This window comes from Tachypleus tridentatus, chromosome 1, assembly GCF_004210375.1.
Source record: "Tachypleus tridentatus isolate NWPU-2018 chromosome 1, ASM421037v1, whole genome shotgun sequence".
Taxonomy (NCBI): Eukaryota; Metazoa; Arthropoda; class Merostomata; order Xiphosura; family Limulidae; genus Tachypleus; species Tachypleus tridentatus.
In genome coordinates, this window is record NC_134825.1 from 36,017,666 (window position 1) to 36,033,801 (window position 16,136).

At 34.0% G+C, this 16,136-nt stretch overlaps 1 protein-coding gene across 2 annotated transcripts in view; it reads left to right on the forward strand.

Moving 5' to 3' along the window:
- Nucleotides 1-13,688: 13,688 nt before the first annotated feature.
- The window catches only part of LOC143246214 (SIN3-HDAC complex-associated factor-like), a 40,900-nt gene continuing 38,452 nt past the window's right edge, over nucleotides 13,689-16,136 (forward strand). The window contains exon 1 of one of the 2 annotated variants that reach the window (XM_076492503.1): nucleotides 13,689-13,822. The gene's annotated coding sequence lies outside the window, so the exon portion shown is untranslated. Of the gene's footprint in view, nucleotides 13,823-13,861; nucleotides 14,050-16,136 lie in introns of those variants that run through there. The other variant, XM_076492492.1, reaches the window with a different exon arrangement.

The following is a 16,136-nucleotide window of genomic DNA, read 5'->3' on the forward strand; positions in this document are numbered from 1 at the left end:
ATATTAATCTTCTATACATAAGAAATTATAATATATACACAAAGTACATTACATAGTACACCCATGCAGATCAAAATAATTTATTAATCAGACTCAGCGCCATCTATTGATTTGTACATAAAGTAGTGAGATTTAAATTGCTTTGTGTCAGTAAACTCCAAAACAGAATATATAGGATTACGAAAGGAAAGGTACCATTTATCTTACTCAAAGATAAAAAAATTCTATCATTTGTTGACAAGCTAAGGCTATTCTATATTGTGAGAAAAATTGTAACACATATTAACCAAACACTTAAAAGTTCTAGAAGTACTTAGCAAGACACGCACAGTTCTTGATAAAAATTATATTGGAATAAAAGCTATTTACTCATTTGTTTTCCTAAAAATGTATAATATATTTCTACTCATTGTAAAAAATAACTGAAACAGAATAATACGCTCATTATTATGGCTTGTACAAAGTATATGTTAATAGCATAAAATCAGAACAATATTCAAAAGCTTCAACACAATACGATTGCTGTCAGTACACACCAGATCGTCTAAAGACCCATTGAAAAGAAAATCAACATTTACAACTTCACCTGTCTTGACAATAATAATATATATCTAATTGTTCATCGTTCCAGAGAATACCATACATTAAAATGAGATGATATTAAATAATAGGACATAAGTCACACACGAGAAAAGAAAAATGAAAAGCTATCAATTTCATTCTAACTCATAATACATAACAAACAATAAAAGCTGGATGCTCTTCCAGAGAAACATTCAAATAGTTTGTTGTTTTAAGTTTTAATGAGAAAGACTTCAGATGAGTCTATCATGTCACCCCATAAGTAATGTTTGAAAATTTAACACAGGAAGTGCATCATCATTTCTCTCTTTGTAGAAGGCTTTAATGACTAAAATATGTAATAGGACGTGTGTAAAAATGTTCAGACAAATAAAAGAAACTAACCTAACTCCACGTTTTCAGATCATTAATCAAATAAACCCTTATGAAGATGGATGTGTCTTAAAAGCACGTTAGGCATATAAGGTGTTTATGGTGCGGAGTCTCTCAATGAAAGAAAATGTCGAAGGTGGTTTCAGAAGTTCAGATCAGATGACTACAGCTTAAGTGATGCGCCACGTTCAGGTCGTCCTGTTTAGTTTAATGATGACTTGCTGCTGGCTGCACTTGATGAAGATTGTGCTGTAACAGTTGAAAAGCTAGCACAAAAGCTAAGTTCAACCCCCATTCAATAGTTCACCGTCATCTGCAACAGCTTGGAAAAGTGTCAAAACTCGGAAAACGGCTCCCTCATGATTTGACAGAAGTGGACATGAGAGTGGACATTTGCACTTCTCTACATTCTCGTGAACGTAACTCACCTTTTATTTGGACACGTTAGTGACTGAAAATTGGATATATTATAAAAATGTTAAGTGCTGCAGACAAAGGCTCAATGCATATGAACTGGCTAAAGCACGGCCCAAAATAGACCTCCACCCTAAGCAAGTTTTGTTAAACGTTTGGTGGAGCATTGTTAGTGTGATCCACTTCGTGTTGCTGCCACTCAATGTAATGTACATCAGACTTCTTTTGTCAACAGCGCTTAAATGTTGCACTGAAAGAATAATGGCCTGCTATGATCAATGATAAAGGTGTTGTGTTACACCAGGATAATGCACGGCCCCATACAGCAAGGATGACATATGCAAAGCTTGAAGAGCGAGAATGGGAAAACCTTCCACATCCTTTTTATCATCCAGACCTTCCTTCATCTGATTATCATCTATTCCAAAGTTTGCAGAACTATCTTGATGAAAAAGAGCTTGAAACACATGAAGATGTCAAAACTACCCTCTCTACATTCTTTTCCTCTAATCCCAAGAATTTTATAAAAGTGGCATTCAGAAGCTTGTGAATCGTTTGCAGGAAATAGTTAATAGTAATGGAGCATATATTATTGAGTAAATAACATTAAAAGCTCTTGAAATTCTTTTTTCTTTTTCTGAACCTAAAATTGGACATTACGCGCTTAAGGGATGACCTGATATAAAGCAATACATTTCAGTAAAAATACCCAGTTCGAATTCGGGCTACTATTACCACTGGAAGAGCGTTTACCAATACATCCCTGAAGATTAACAGTTGAATTGTCGGATAAAAACTATTTAGTTATAAATAGGGCCTAAAATGGTCTGATGATTAGGACTCTCCACTCGTAATCTGCGGGTCACGGGACCGAAATTTGGAGCCGAAAATGCTCAGCATAATTGCCCTTTAAGCCGTGAGAGCGCTATCATGTAACGATTTATTCCATTATCCGCCGATGAAGGAGATAGCAATGATTGCTGACATCTGGTTGACATTCCAGAATTAGTGATGACAGCAGATAGCCTCAGTAATTTTGCCATAAATAAACCAAGAAACAACATTTTTAATTAAAACAGCTACTAGATAATAATGGGAGTAAGGCACTAAACATGAAATGCTTGATATTCAGTCACTTCAACCTTACCCTAAGACATTTTTGTTTGTTTTGAAATTCACGAAAACTATACAAGGGCTATCTACACTAGTCATTTGTAATTTAGTAGTGACAGACTACAGGAAAGAAAGCTAGTCAACACCACCCACCGTCAACAGATGGGCTACTATTTTCCTTCACAGCTGAAAGGACAAGCATGTTTGGTGTAGCAGAGACTTGGACCAGTGACCTTTAGATTGCGAGTCAAACGCCCTAACCACCAAGCTATGCTAGGCCGCTTTTTTAAAAAAGAAAGTCGTCATTTATATAAATAAGTACAAATATTTATAATAATATAAATAATATCAGATATCTTTTCTTTAAAATGTTTTATTAATTTATTGATTTGGAAATTTAAAATTTTTGAGCCATTCATAGTCTAGTGGAAATGGTATTTAACTAACAATTGTGAGTCACGGGTTTTAACCTTACGAAAAATATAATCGCTGTTTCAGGCTTTATAATGTGACGGTTCATCCCACTATTCCTTATTAAAAGTAGTCCAAGCGTTAGCGGTGGATGATGTTGACTAGCTGCTTCCCCACTAGTCTGTCATTTTTAAATTAGGTACACTTAACGCAGATAGCGTTTGAATGGTTTTGAGCAAAACTAAACACATAAACATTCAGTTCCTTCCCTCAATTTTATTTATTGTACATGGTTTTTTATGCAGCTAAATGCTACAAAATCATTATTACATGTTCTCTCTAATAACTAAGTATTTCTCGTCATTATTTTCAACATAAAGTAAATATATAAGACAAATTTCCTTATTTTAAACACAATCTTTATGTATTTCTAACACACTTTTTTGAGAGTATTTTGCGAACAGTAAAATCAACGATACTAACCATCTGTAAAACACTATATGGACCTGAAAGGTTTAGTTACAAATTGTACTTTAGTGTGATAATCACCCTACAGGCAGTTATAAGCTCAATATGTTAATAGTGTGATCACCACTTATACAACGTATTTAATTACATTTACTTTACCATAAAATGTAAAAATTTAAAAAATGTTTTATTGTGCCTGTCTCTGAGTGGAAAAGCGGTATGTCTGCAGACTCACACCCCTAGAAAACGAGTTTCGATACCCGTGGTGGGCAGAACACAGATATCACGTTGTATAGCTTTGTGCACAGTTCAAAACAAAGAAACATTTATAATGCAACAACAGAGAAAGTACAGACAAAAATAAAACGTAATATGTGTGGACCCACATTAACATAATGACAGACAATACACAGTAACAGGGAAAATATGACCTTCTTTTTGAATTCGTTTGCCCATAACTTTCTCTATATGCACAGCAGATTTTGAAAAGCTGACACACAACTCATAGTTACATGAACTGCTAAAATTTGTGGAGACCTACAAGACATGAAAGTATATTTTAGAAATTACCTGTACCAATTAATATTTTAACTGAATAGTGCACTTTCAAATACAATAAGTTTACTATTCTGAGGCACAAAAACTAAGAACATTTAGTCATCTAAATAGAAAACTTTCAAGGATTTCTCTATCAGACGTTCCTTTTGCTTACTACAATAGCACATACATCCAACTATTTGATATTCACTATATAGTGTGTTAACAGTATTATAGAACAAACTTAATACATTCAAACAATAAGATTACTGTTATCACCGACAATATGTCTAATAATTTGTTGTTATTTTTGCACAACATTTTCGATATATGCTAGTACTGTAAGATGTTTTACGTGTCACCTAACATACCTTGCATTTCATCGAAAAATTGCACAAATCAATTGCTACAATACTTAGAATGATATTTGTCTTCCATATAACTCTTGTTTCAATTGACTTGGTGGTCTTAATACCAATACATTTCTGTTCTTAGCTTAAGTTATATATATATGTATATACATGTAATTATTTTCTTCTTATAAGCGTATTTGCTTGAGAATACAAGCTAGGCTGGACTTTTATTTAGAATTTTCAGTGATCTATGTGCTAAAGTCCCCTTGTGGGACAGTGTTAAGTCTATGGAGTTATTGTGCTAAAATCAGTGGATAAATTCCTCTCAGTGAACACAACAAATAGCCCGATGTGATTTTACTATAAAAACTGCACGTATACATTCACCTTAAAGTATAGAAGATAAAAAATAGAGTTAAACTAAAATAAAACAGAAATTAAAGTACCATTAGTACATAATGGAAATCAAAATAAAATACCCGAGAACAACGTTGATTGTTTATATAGTTCAGTCTCTTGTAATGTAAGTATTGATTATATTGATAAAACATCCACTGCTTACAGCTAAGAAAACTTTGGAAGCAGCAACCAAAATGTTACAGAGTACTTACTTAGTTATATTTTGACTTGAAGATGTTAGAAGTTACTGGTTCTAAATGTTTAAACATTTTATAGAAAATAGTTTAATTTCTGAAACAAAGTTTCAAACTAGGTATTAAGCGGAAGTATGTATATTTATTACTTTATTCTGAAATTGTTAGAATGTTTAGCTAACTTCACTACTATGGTTTCAACATATAAAACTTACACACTATGCGTCACTAAGTTTATGTTAAACCGCATATTTTGAGACACGTGGGCTAAATGGCCAAGACCTTAAGATTCAAGTACAACCGTCTGCAATTTGAAAGAAAAACAAAGACGGTTATCAGACTACAGTAAATGTTATCTACACTGCTACTCATAGCCTGATAGTTAGATTAACTTCCATTTTTATGACACACTTTACAACTGAAACTGAAATTCGTATTCAGAGACGTCGTGGGATCGAATTTTGGACTTTGAAATCCACTACTTCCCTTTTTAATATACAAAAGTAATATATTTATTTAATTTTGCGATTATGAACTCAACGTATTAACTACAAAGACCCCAATTCTATATTAAAATTGTATGTTTGCTTGGCCTATAAAGATTTTACTTATCTGAATATGACAGATAAAGCTCCACTTTTTCTACTAACCTTCTGAAACAAAATAAATTATTACTATGTTCATTAATATAGTTATCATACCTACCTACTCACCTGCTACATTTACCTTATAGTTTGGGCACGGCATGGCCAAGCGTGTTAAGGCATGCGACTCATAATCTGAGGGTCGCGGGTTCGAATCCTGGTCGCACCAAACATACTCGCCCTTTCAGCCGTGGGGACGTTAATGGTCAATGGTAGAATGGTCAATCCCACTATTTGTTGGTAAAAGAGTAGCCCAAGAGTTGGCGGTGGGTGGTTATGACTAGCTGCCTTCCTTCTAGTCTTACACTGCTCAATTAGGGACGGCTAGCACAGATAGCCCTTGAGTAGCTTTGTGCAAAAAACAAACAAACCTTATAGTTCCCAGTCTCTCGTTTATTTACAGTTAAATTTCAGGTGTTATATCGTGTTTATAAAAAAAACTACGTTTGAGACAGTGAGTTCCATAATTTTATTACGAAACTGTTATTTCCTGTAAAAACTTCCTAACGAAGGACTTATTATATCTAAACATATAGAAGTCTATGCTACTTCAATAGCAAACGTACAAAAATATCTCACGTAATTCAATGTTATTTTTCTAAGTCATCATTAAAATCCTGTTACAAAGGGTGTGAAAAACACTTATTTCAGGAGTTATCCTTAATAGATGCCGCCACTTACCATAACTAACCCACAGATCAAAATCATGTTTGTTTATTTTTAATTTCGCACAAAGCTACTCCAGGGCTGTCTGTGCTAGCTGTCCCTAATTTAACAGTATAAGACTAGAGAGAAAGGAGCTAGTCATTTCCTCTCATCGCCAACTCTTGGGTTGTTCTTTTACTAACAAATAGTGGGATTGAAGGTCACATTATAACGCCCCCCATGGCTGAAAGGGCGAGCATATTTGGTGTGACAGATCCGAACACGCGACCCCCAGATTACGAATCGAGCGTCCTAACCACTTGGCCATGCCGGGGCTTACTTATGTAGCGTGATTTTCACGACCAATAGATAATCAAAACAATAATAATGATTACTACGTTATGATGGTCAAAGTCATTTTGTTGTCCCTTGTGCACCTACTACACTTAAATGTGGATGTGTACATGCACTTATTTAATACTTTACAACAAGAAATGGGGGCTAGATGGACGTCTGGAGCAGAACAAGCCATTTCTGATCGTTTCTCTCCTTAAAAGCTAAGTTCTAACACTTGTTTTACACACGTGAAAATATTACTAATGGTGTAAAAATCAGGGACGATGCTAACCGATGGTAAACTGTGACACTTTTCTATTATATATTTGATCCAATTTATATACATACACACACACATATATATGTACGCATATACAATTATGCACACAATTTAAATACATACAAGACACATGGACATTTGAAAAGCTTACGCCATAAGCAAAAATTGTAAATATTGTATCATTACATGATGTTTATAATTTTGTTTCGTATGCTTATAGTATGTTAACTGACCATCTGTTGTGTTTCTCGTGATTTTTGATTCTTTTATTTGATATCTTATTTCGTTTGAGTTAACATTGAAGTTACACGATGGGTTATCTGTGTTCTTCCCACCATGGGTATCGAAACTCGGTTTCCAGTGGTGTAAGTCCACAGACAAACAGCTATGCCTTTTGGCGAGCTATGTGTACGAATCGTTTGGTTTGTTTTCAATTTCGCGCAAAGCTACACGAGAGCTATCTAAGCCAGTGGTTCCTAATTTAGCAGTGTAAGACTAGAGAAAAGACAGCTATTCATCACCACCCACCGCCAACTCTTGGGCCACTCTTTTATCAACGTACAGTTGGATTGACCGTCACATTATAACGCTCCCACGGCTGAATGGACGAGCATGTTTGATGTGACGGGGATTCGAACCCGCGACCCTCAGATTACAAATCGAGTGCTTTAACCACCTGGCCATGCCGAGCCATAGACGAACCGACCCCTACATTCTGCAGAATTGTATAATTAATGCCATGTACTACAGAGACCACATCCTACGACCAGATGCCTTTCCAATAAGCTGCTGCAAGTAGACTCAATCGACAACAATACTCTACCCCATCATGCTAAACTGGTGCATTCATTTCAAACACCAAAGAGAGTTAATCATCGAATATTAATCTTATCGAACATACATGATAAATATCATATCCTGTCAAACAACTGTAGATGGTAAAGACAGTTTTTTGAAGGAGTGGTCGATTTGCGTGAAGGGTTATTAACTGTAAAGATGTGAAACCACTTCTACTATAAGTTCAATTTCGATCGAAGGCGTAATGACCATTTCATATCACGCTGTGTATTATCAAATAAGTAACGTGAATAAAATTGAGTTGTAATTATAAATATCACGTTATCAGAAAGTAATTTTTCCTATGGACTATAATTTTGCCAATTCCAATTATTTTACGCTTGTTCTGTATGCTGTATGCATGTTTCTATTGAAAAATGATAATTACATTCAACTGATTTTGTGTATGAAATAGTACAACCAATTAGTGCTTTTAAAGGAGAGATCAACAAAATGTTTATGGCTACTCACCTCATCAGATAAATGTTTTAAATGAATAAATATATTCATAAGTCATGGTTGGTCTATCGCTTGCTTTCAGTGTTTTAAAAGTAAGTTATATAAGAAAGACAGTTTTACAGGGGCACAACTTTTGCTTTGATATCTTTTGAATTTTGTGCTTGACAAATTTGAATATTCATCACGAATACAATGCCACTTTCGAACATTTTAAAACTTAATAACTTAAGTGCATTATTTACATTTCTCACAATTTAAAATGTTCTTCTTTATTCACTAAAATTGTACACCTTTCCTCACAAGAGAACTCATATTAACATCAACCCTTCTTGTGATTTTTCTTTGAAGCGAAACAAAATTTCCAAATATCCAAGAAGCTGTTCAGAGTATTGACAACGGCATTGTACAATAAATAAATATACATATACATATACATACATATATATTCCCTGAGAGACTTCAGTTGTAAGACCACAGACCACAAGTTGTTTTAATCTCGTGGAAACAACAAACGTTTTATCTATTTTTTATCATTTATATTAATTCCTTAAAACTCCAAATTTCTCTTTATGTGACATTTTACAAAATACTATTTAAACGTTGAAGTACATGACCAACAAAATCAAGTTATATTAAAAAATTCAGTAAAGTGATTAAAAAAAAGAAAAAGGTTTTTCGAACTGTATTGATTATTATTTACTAGATTCCATTTTATTAAAGTCTAAGTTTTCTCTGAAAACAGCTTTCAACGTCTTTCTGACATTGGAACACAAACCAACAGCCAAACGTGTAACAAATACTCCACCAATCCCTAATCGTCCTACACTTTTCACACACACAAATTTTGGTTAACATAAAATATAATTTATGGAACGTTACTCCATACTTTGAAATAAATGCGTCAGAATAGGAAGTTATCTTCACAGGGTTATATCTGGCCAAGTAATTAGCCTATTAGGTAAGTGAATCTAAGATATACAAATATGACAAGAATACAAGCTTAGATATTTACACCTTCTGTGTATAAGTAGGCTAGCGACTGGACAAACGTAATTTAATGGTAGAAACCTTTGAAGACGAAAGCGCTTCTTAAAGTAAGCAAAATGTATGAAAACTATCCCAGATGAAGCTCGTTCATAAATTATTTACATAATGGTTAAACCTTATTTATTTCTAATTTCTAATAGCCTTTTGTTTGTTTAGAATTAAGCACAAAGCTGCACAATGAGCTATCTGTGTTCTGCCCGCCAAGGATATCGAAACCAGATTTTTAGTGGTGCAAGCGGGTAGACAAACCGCGGTGCTACTGGGAGGCTCTATTTACCTTACTAGTAATGTTACTCTCGCAATATATATATATACACATATTTTATTACTAGCCTTATTGATTTTTGGTTGAAAAACAGGGATTTTGGAAAGATACAATACTTTTCACGTAATTTATTTGAAATAAAAGCTCTTTATTCTTCAGTAATAATTTTATGCAACTGACAATATTTTCTTAGCTATTGTTTTCTTTCACAATTTATAACAGTATCTGAAAGTTTGATTCTAGGGCTGCAGTACGTCTTTGCGTAACAATGAAAATTCATTCATCATACAATTGTGTTTTTTTGTGTTTTTTTATGATGCAGCGTCTATAAATATTAAGCTTACAAACACTGCTAGATGACAAATTGAGCTGAGACTAATTAAATTATAAATTATAATGATACATGCAAAACATGATTAAGTTTCATTTATACATGCCAGTACTTTATCGCGCAATTGCTTGTTTATCCGAACCATTTGTTTACAAGATTAAAACTTTCAAAATTATTGTTTCTTGTGAGACAGATTCACTATCAATGTTCTCGCTAAATCTACGCCAACAGTCTTTGAAGATGCACACACGTTTTCGGTCCGACATGATCAGGTGATTAGGGTGTTCGACTCGCAATCTGAAGACCGCGGGTTCGAATCGTCGTCACACCAATCATACTCGCCCATTCAGCCTTTGGGGCATTATCATGTGACGATCAATCCCACTATTCGTTTGTAAAAGAGTAGCCCAAGGGTTGGCGGTGCATGGTGATGACTAGCTGCCTTCCCTCTAGTCTTACATTCCTAAATTAGGCACGGCTAGCGCAGATAGCTCTCGTGTGGCTTTGCGCGAAATTCATGACAAACAGAGAAACACATATTTGAAGGGGGCTTGAATTTCCTATTTTTGTGATGTAAAAGAAAATATACTTATGTAGTTATAGCGCATTGTATTTAACGTTTTCTTCACACTCTACATTTTTCTGCTGAAGTATTAGCATTTTTTAACTTGAAATATTAACATGTCTCAAAACCTTGTAGCATTAGCATGATGATTGTGTTTCGTCCAATATGTTTTGGTTGTTGATCTCGCGAATTTGGACCCTCCTTTCAAACACTCTACTGACAGGCCTGTGACAACCATCAACCTGCGTTTCTTTGAAATTGAGCACAGGACTACACAATGGGCTGTCTGTGTTCTGTCCGCCACGGCACAGAAACCCGGTTTTCAGTGTTCTAAATCTGCAGACATACTGCTGTGCCACTGGTGAGAAGCGAATAACCAGCGAATACTAAAATCAAAACGGAAGTTGGTACATGTGTATTAACTTCCAAGCCAATACATAGTCTATAATGATAAGAAATAATGACATTATGTTTTTTAAACAACTTTTTATTATCACTGGTGTCCTAACAAGTGAATTTAGATAAATTATCTTTGTTTAGTTATTATGGCAACTTTATATCCCAGTATTGTGAATGGTTTATAAATTATATAACAAAAGAAAAGGCAATTAAAATGTTCCATTTCACGTTTAAATTTCAATACTTCCCCGGTGTCCCCCAGTCAATGGGACGTCAATAACCCTACTGCGTGCATGACTCAAATATACGCCCAGTTACAGCCTTGGATTTCATGAAATCACGCACATGGTTTTTATTCACACTCTAGCAATTTGTAAAATGAGAACATGGGTTTAGAGGGTTTCAATTAACGAGTAAAGAGAAATAGGTTACATGCGTTTTATTTTGTGAGCCCTCTAACGGTAAGTTTGTCAAGGATATGTTTTTCAGTGTTTTAACAAACGACTGAGAACAACTCGAGTTAACTAACCGGTTTCAAAAGATAGTTTCTGTTTGTCTCTACCTTGTGAAGAAATGTATTAATGTACTTTTATACACAATGTTCAACACATGTAAGATTTGTAAATGAGGTATATTTATAAATTGCTTTAGAACGTTATATTTTCTTTTATGTTGTTGTTCTTTTCTTAATTTTGCGCAAAGCTACACGATAGCTATCAAAGCTAGCCGTCCCTAGTTTATCAGTGTAAGACTAGATGGAAGGCAGCTAGTCATCACCACCCAGCACCAACTCTTGGGATACTCTTTACCAACGCATAATGGGAATGACCGTAACTCAATAATGCCCCCACGGCTGAAAGAGCGAGCACGTTTGGTGTGACGGGGATTCGAAACCGCGACCCTCGGATTACGATTCAAGCGCCTTAACCCATCCGGCCGTGCCGAGCCTTCAGGAAAAGAGAACTTATCTAAAATGCTTTTATAACACACCTAATTGCATAGGTTGGTGTAAGAAAGTGGTTTTCATTGGTCACTTACTTTTGTTTGTGGAAATATTTAGATATTTCCTTAGACTAGTGAAATTATGCTTTTCCAGGGAACATAGAAAGAGCATCCGTATATTTATACTTAAAGACAGTTAGTATGACTCTTATTTGCGATTTTAATTTTAGTCGTTTTCGTAACAGTAATAAAACTGTGATGATAGACAATAAGCAATAATGCAAACACACAGATATGTACTCACATTTCACGTACTCTTCCTGAAATTAATTTTACCCTTATTAAGACTGTTGACCTATTATAGAGATTTAAGCTTAACTGTGATTTTGTAAGATGTCTCAACCGTGTAAGATATATTAATGTCGAAAATAACCTTAATAGCGAAAAGTATATGTACCAAGCTGGTGATTCAGTATATTACAATCATTTTCTTGGTTTATTCATTTACATTAAGAACTTTTATTTAATTGGTTTTACATGACATTTATAATTATTTTATAAATTATATTTTAAATTATTTTAGCCACCCCCCCAGTGGCTCAGCGGTATGTCTGCAGACTTACAACGCTAAAAACAGGGTTGCTTGCGATACCCGTGGTGGGCAGAGCACAGATAACCCATTGCGTAGCTTTGTGCTTAATTCAAAGCAACAACAACAAATTTTTCTAGTTCTGAATTACAAGTTAAATATCGGAGGAATAAAAAAATACTGGAGGTTGATATATTTTTATTTGTTGAAAGTAATGTTTTCTCAACTATGTTGGATGTCAAATATACATGGCCAAGTACTCCACAGTGGTTAACACATTAACGTATCTGATGATAGATCCGATAATTACACTTCCCGGAAAAAAAAAAAAACACAAAAAAATATACTTTTATAACGTGAGTACATTATACGGATGAAAGTCAAATCCCACTATTCAGTTAGATAAGAGCATCCAACTGTAGCTATGGGTGATGTTAACTGGCATTTTGTTCACTTAGTCTTTCAGTTCAAAATAAGAGCAACCATAGAAAGTGCATACACATGACAAGCCGTTCCTTTTCGAAATTGTCTGGGTTCATATTGGATAAAGTCAAATTTTACCTTCTAAAACTCAGACAATCCTTCTCAGATCCAGAATTATCAAATACCCTAATCATTGAGCAGTGTGATGAGGAGTCTTAACCTTAACGAGTCTATGAAATTAGGTACAAATCCAATCACACTTTACAAAGTTATTAACCAAAACCCACAAAAATACCCTGTCTTTCCCATTATAAGAAGTGCTTCAAAGTTATCCAGAATCCAAATCTAGACCAAAACTGAGGAGGGCTGTCCCATTCTAATTTTTATCTCGTATAAAATTTTCGTGTACATTGGTTTATTAGTTTACGAGATACACGTAGGAAACACAGACAGTTGTCTTTATTGAATTAAGCACAGAGCTACATAATGGGCTATCTGTGTTCTGCCCACCACGGGTATCGAAACCCGATATTTAGCGTAGGTCCGCAGACATACTGCTGCGCTACTGGGGGGTGGAAACACAGACAAATACACACAAACAGACCCAATTGTTGTACCCTTTCCCTCTCTTTTAGGGAGTAAAGGTAATTAGGAACGGGAAGCACAAGTAGTATATCCAAAACTAGTCCCCCGCTGGTACGGCGATAAGTCTACGGATTTACAACGCTAAAATCAGGGGTTCGATTCCTCTCGGTGCGCTCAGCAGAGAGCCCGATGTGGCTTTGCTATAAGAAAAACACACACACACATCCAAAACTAACTACAGTAATGTTGTGAAATAAATCATTAAACCAAGCTTAAATTTACAACACCTGAGAAACACACCAAGTTCTTGTTCGCTAGAACGTTTTGTAATAGTTATTCACATGTGTGTTATAAATTTATGCATTTATTTCTTCGATCTTTAATTCAACACATTTAATTTGGAATATTTTTATGGATCAGTTTCAATACATACGAATTTTTAATTTTACCGTGGACATTTTATTTCTTGACAAAAATTACTCAAATCAACTTAGAGGCTCCTCCCCCTGTCGTAAAAAGTCGGAATGGCCGTGTTTCAAGTTTATACAGCGAAAAGCGGAACGTATTCACGTGTCTGTTGTCTGTCTATTGGCGGAGTTTTGGAGGATTTTGTTGTACGTGAGCAGTCTGAGGTGAGTTAGTTTAAAACAGTTATGGTCATAGTTATAAATGAAAAAAGGTAAAATATCTTAGGTGTTATTTACTTTACTAATGCATTAATCAAAACGCGGCATATACGCTGTCTGTTACAAAGATATGTACATGTAGACTTTCAAACCTTCACTGTTAGTGAAGTTATCTTTCTAGATTTAGGTCAGTGCCCTTGGCCAGATTTCGGCCGCCATTAGGCTACTTTCATGTAAGAAGTCTATTATTTATATAACATAAATTAAAATAAAGTACATTTAAACAGGAAAGTCATTTTTAGATTTCATATTTCGTTAACTTGTATGTTAAATTTTGCTGCTGATGACAATGAATAATATTAATAATAATAGTGGTATATTTTTCATAAACTTAAAAAATTATCTTTTTAAATAGTATTTAACCTTCATAACCCTATGTAACAGTGGGATACAAAATTAACTTGTGCTGTTTCTTTTTTTAAAGTTCGTTTTGTTTTGACTTGAAGATATGTGGAAACAGTTTCTACTCAGTTAGTAGTAATACTGTAACAGCTATCACTTCCACTTAAAACTTCAATTTATTTGATGTTTTGAAATTGTAAGAGTAATCAGTTTAAAGTTTCTAAACCATTAAAACAATGAATTAAGACTAATGTCCAAACAATTTGCTACATATGAAAACATGTAGTATGGTCATCTGAATATCTAGTTAAGCATGTGAGAGAGTGAATAAACAAAGTCTGTTGTGAAAAAAAGTGTAAACTAACTTGTTACATTCAGTGTAATTAAGATTTATAATACTTATCAGACTATTCTGAAAAGGCACTGATTGTCTTGTTTCCATTCTGTTGGTTTTAGCATCTGTCCACTTTTTAATTGTGGGCTATTTTGTTGTTTTTTTTATCTTATTGTATTCAAGTCTCTTATGGTGCCATTGATGTCTTTATTTTAGAAATGTTAGTGGCTCATGCTTGCAGGAATACCAGGTAGTTTGAAAGCTAGGGCAAATCTATGTGTCCTTGTTTTTTATTATCTCTTGTCTCCTACTATATAAATTATAGTCATCTTTAACCCTGTTTGAACTATTGGGATGTTTTGTGCTCACATGTATAATGTTTAAACTAAATGCATGAAATTTGGAATACATTTTCTATGTATTATGCAGTTTGTCCTTGGAAAAAAAAATTGGGTTAGTATTTGTGTTACATTTTGATTTGAAATGATGTTGATACTTATTTTTGCTGTATGAGTAAAAATCATACAAATAGTTTTGAAATAGAACATAAAGGTTATCATAACTTATAACATTGTAAAGAAAGAAAATTTAAAAGTCTAAAGTTTGGCATCTTCCTAAGTTTTATAAATTTGCATAGAATTCTTTGTTTTACACTGTAAGAACTTTTGCTAGTCATTTTCTCAGAAACACAAGTGAAATTTATTGTACCATGATATATAAACCAGTATCTTTTTTTGTCCACTCAGGGTTAACTGTTGGTGTTTGCTTTTGTTTAGATACCAAGATTTACTAGTTACTGTCCAACTTGCTGTGATGACATAAAACATTTTCCAACATGGAGTTCTTGAAAACAGTCATTTAAAAAACAGTTATGTTAAGAATAAAACTTTAGATAAATCTATTTTTTAGGGATGCCAGGGTCTGATGTGGGTATAACAACTCTTAAAAAGGCTTTGTATTGCAACTGCACAGAGATTAATGCTCAAGTATTTTTAACCTATGCCACATGAGCCAACTCGGCAGCTTTTGATACTAGACATAAGATATTCAACAAATGAAGTCATTCTAAAAGCTGGTGATTTTAAGGTTATTTTAATAACAGAAGCTTAGCACAGTTTCTACATTAAAAAAAATCAAATATTAATGTTAATAAGAAATAGTGAAATCTATGTTTTGGTACTACCATACTGAGCACTATCTTTGTATTTACTTTTCATTACAGACATGGAGTCTTTAAATTGAGAATCACAAGAGAAATATTGTAATGAATGTATTGTACATCTTCAGTGTTGCTTCTTTGTGCTTAATTGTGCTGCTGGATTCACAAAGTATTAAAGTAATGATTTCAGTCTGTCTTTTGGAAGACAGTAATAATATTGTGCCTATATTTTTGCTGCTGATGCAGTAATCAGCTGACAAATCTTCTGTTCAGTGGTGTGTAAGATGATTGAGATATTTTCAGATAAATTCTTCCTGTACCCACAGTTCAATTTAATTATTACTCTTAAACTATCAAATTCACAACTACCTCTAGAACATTTTAAACATGTTTTGTTATTACATTTACAAGTTAACTTCTCTATG